A 4,048-nucleotide genomic window follows, 5' to 3' on the forward strand; every position below is an offset into this window, starting at 1 on the left:
CTCACTCAGGTCTCTCAGCAATGAGATCTGCTTGAACTGTGAGGTTGTTTCCTGGGCATGTCAAGCAAATGTCAAGGCCATGTTTAGGATTTTTAAATTAGTTTCCTTTTTTTTTTTTTTTTTTTTTTTTGGAAGCGCAGCTGGTGGTGTAACACTTGCTGAAATGGTGGTTTATTTTCTGAGCAGAGCAGTCCCATGCTATGCCTGGATCTGGATGAGGTCTAGTATAGGAGGCAAGCAGCCCAGGATGGCAGGGAGGCGAATACTCAGTTTCGGTGCAAAACTTGCATGGCTGTCGTTTCTCAGCTGGTTGTTTTACCTCTCCCTACGCTGGGAAGAGGATCTTGACACAGACGGCTTGCAGAGCTGTTTCAGCTGTTCAGACAGCTCAACCACAATATGTTGCCTCAAATTGTTTTGTTAAGCACATGCATCAGCTGTACTTGTTTGCCTTGAAGCTATGAGAACCACAGACCCTCTTGAGAAAATTCAGCTTCTACATAGACATAAAGAGCTTGACAGTGCTCTCAAATGTACCCTGCTGCACAAGGCAGTGAGCTGCAAACCTGCCGTTGCCCATGAAGCTCTTTACATTTTAGATGATATCATTAGTTACTGCGCTCCCAAGGCTGTGACATGTAGAAGCTGAAGCCAGAAGGGCTGTGCCACTCCACTTTACATCCTTTCAAGATCTAGGTACTCCCTAGAGCTGCAGTGGCTTGTGGAAGGGTGCTGAGACCTGTGGAGGCTCCGCGATGGATGCTGAGACCCTTGGTGACTCGGGATGCAGGAGCTGATGCCAGAGAGAGGCAGGGGCTTGCAGCGGGGCTCAGTCCCCGCTTGGCTGAGCCTCCAGTTTGAGCTGATGGGGCATTTCTGTGGGTGCTTATGGTGAGCATGGGAGGCAGGGCAGGGGCAGGGGATGGTTTTAGCTAGCACATGCCATGGGGGACGCAGCTCCCGTCAGTGCTGCAGCGCTGGGCCACAGTCACGATGCCATGAGGCACAAGTAGTGGTGTTAGCCGGCAGTCAGGCCGGTGCTGAACGATGAGATGAAGATGTGACTCTTCTCCGCTTAGCAGTACAAAAACCCCCAAACTCATCTATTTTACAGTGAGAGAGCCATTGTCCCCTCTGTTTAATTTTCATGCCCTAAATACTGAATCCTGGCGGAAGCGATGCTGCACCTGCTTTCGTCCTCCTCTGCGTCCCAGCACAGATGCTGACACCCAGTGGCCGTGATGTTTCTAGCGCCTGTACGAGATGGAAAACTTCAGCAGGGACGCCTCAGCCGGTGAGTTACAACTTTTACCTTTTCATTTCCTCAAGTGCAAGAGGAGTAAAAAGCTCCTGAGAGATGCCAGCCTCGCTTTATGTCTTTCAGCCATTGGCAGGTTATAGTGGTTGAAACACTTCAAAATCCTGCATTCAGAGGCCAGTCAGAAAAATGAAAAAATATGACGATGGATAACGAGGAAACAGAAGGTAAACTGGTTTTCAAATTATTCTTTTGTTGGCAGCTTGAAAATAGACCCCAGTGAGAGAAGGAGGTGATTGTGTGAGTTCAGAGACCTTGGCATTCGCCTTCCCTGTTTTGCTGCTTCCCAGAAGCAGTTAGAATCTGACAGACACAAATTGATTTTGCATTTCCCTGCAGCATGCACAGGATCGTGCTTTCATATGTTTGACAATTATTGACATTCTCTAGGGAAAAAAAGCTCTGTAGGAGAGGTTGCTTTTCATTCTTCAACAAATAGCTCTAAGACTTTATCAGTCAAAGACAGAAAAAAAGACTCTAAACTCAAGGGTATGCAAAGGAGTTATCTTTGTGTGCTTGGCAAAGACGTACCTCACCAGACATGTGGAGCTAAGAAGGTAAAAACACCGGGGAACTCTGTCATGAGATGGGAACAATAAGAGCAGAGTATACCAAAGGAGGAATTTTGAAAGCACTTTACTGAAAATATTAATTATGGACTGCAGCAAATTAATTAAACCACTGTAATGCAAATACTGTGCAAAAGAAATATGTAATTAGTGTAGTTCTATAAACACACGGGGGGAGAAGCATACTACTGAAATTCTAGCAAGGTTCAGGATGTTAGGAAGGACTAGCAGCTGGCCACCTATTTGGGTTAGATTTTGCACGTGCTGCAGATGTGATGCTGAGAGAAAGCGGGTGGGGGGTGTCTTGCTGCTGTTGCTGCAGTGAGGACCTTCTGCAGGGGCAAGTTTGGTGAGTGGGGAGCCCCACGCCAAAACCAAGCCCATCTTTCACTGCCTAAACACGCCTAGAAAGCTGCACCATACAGATACCATAAGTAGATGCACTTAATTTATCACTCTGTTACTAGGCAGGTTTCTAGGCAGGCTTCAGCCTAGCTTTTATATTTTGTGGTTACTGAAATAGCTCTGATCTTTTTGGGGGTGAGTTCTAGCTGCAGAGGTACAACATCCATTCCTCTACCACCTTTTACCTGTGCCCGTTCTCTTTCATTCTTCTTCCCTTCTTCCCTCTTTTGGGACAAAATTAGACTAGGAACTTTAACCCAGCTGAAGCCCCTCCAGCAGGTCAGTGTTGCCACCCCGTTTGGCTCCTCCAAAGACCTGTGCCCAGCGTTCCTGTGTGGTGGGGTGGGTGGGATTGTCTCAGAGGTACCCAGGGCAGCAGGGTGGGCGCTGGCTGCCTGCCTAGCTTTTCCCCTGGGGGAGGCTCTCACTGCGGCTCACCTGGTTTTACTAGACATTTAAACTGTTTAAGAGGCTGGCAGAACATCAGAGGTCTACCGGTAGTGGTGACTCTCAGTAGGACTCTTTCCAGTAGTTTTCTCTAGTGTTTTTTCTGGTTTTAACCATCATTCTTAGTGCAGTAGCTGTTGCCCTGGCAGCAGTTCTGAAAACCCATAACCTAAATGCTACCCAGGTCTGGGTGTGCCAAAGTCCTCTCATTTCTGAAAGTACCCAAAAACCCTAGAACAAGCTTCGGTGAGCATCTCTGCTCATCCTAGTTTTGCAGAGCAGGAGATCCAGGCTTGGTCCTCCCGGAGATCGCCCTGCCCCGATGGCCCATCACTCTGCAGGGAAGCGCACACAGCCCAGCCTCCAGCTCCAGTCACAGCAAAGGTTCTGCCCTGTGCCGGCCAGGGGCAGCCGTGGGGTAGGGCTGTGCCCCTTGTCGGTGGAGAACAGGGAGGGAAGGAAGGGGACTCCAGCTGGTGGGATGGCACCAAGCAAAGAGCTGCTCTGTCCCATCGTACAGAGGAGGAAATGCCGTCCTGAGCCCCCTGCGTCTGGCCTGTCGCATGAGCTGTGTGTTCCTTGAATTGCTGTGATGACCATGTTTTGAAGATGTCAGCAGGCCAGGTGAACTGGGGTAGGAGGAGGCCCACAGTTGAAGCTGTCACCTGAGAACTAATAACAGGAATTGGAAACCTTCGCTCAGACCTTCCGTTAATCAGTGGGATCCCAGGCTCGGACCCTGCTAAGGTGGCCAGAGTGCGGAAACCAGTAACATGGGAGAGTTGTGATTCACAGGTGTGTGTGCTCATGCCCGGGGCTCTTCTGACTTGCATTCACACCTGCCGACTCGGGCCATTGCGCCCAGCCGCAGTCCGTTTGGCTTTGAAGGTAAGCTGGGCAAGGCCAGTGTTGCAAACAAGCCTTGCACAAACCGAACGTGATCCCCAAGCAGCTGTGACCGTGGCGCCACTCAAATCGAGCAAGAGGTGCTTGACACAGCTGCTGAAGCTGGTGTGTGGTCTGCTGAGAAACTATCCAGTACGGAGCCACTGTGCTCACAGGTTATTGAAAGAATTAGCAATTTTCCATCTTACCAACTTCAACTAATGATAACTGTTCCCAGTTTCATCAGTCGTGGTCAGATTCTAGCAGAATGCAAGCGCTTGCTTGGGAGAATTGCTAAGCAGCGAGAATAGAGTTTGCAGGCTCACATCAATGTGGCAGTCCAAACGGCACCCATGAAAAGCATGTAAGTATCCCTCCTTCTCTTTCCTATAATACTGGTTTTTTTCTTTTGAGATGGCTTTTG

The 4,048-nt window shown here is 49.2% G+C and overlaps 1 protein-coding gene across 1 annotated transcript in view; it reads left to right on the plus strand.

Annotated features, from left to right (window-relative positions):
- Nucleotides 1–2,561, plus strand: part of HTR2C (5-hydroxytryptamine receptor 2C) — a 103,149-nt gene extending 100,588 nt beyond the window's left edge. The window contains exons 10-11 of the mRNA XM_055818115.1: nucleotides 1,115–1,294; nucleotides 1,385–2,561. The gene's annotated coding sequence lies outside the window, so the exon portion shown is untranslated. The remainder of the gene's footprint in view (nucleotides 1–1,114; nucleotides 1,295–1,384) is intronic.
- Nucleotides 2,562–4,048: the final 1,487 nt, after the last annotated feature.

This window comes from Falco peregrinus, chromosome 13, assembly GCF_023634155.1.
Source record: "Falco peregrinus isolate bFalPer1 chromosome 13, bFalPer1.pri, whole genome shotgun sequence".
NCBI lineage: Eukaryota > Metazoa > Chordata > Aves > Falconiformes > Falconidae > Falco > Falco peregrinus.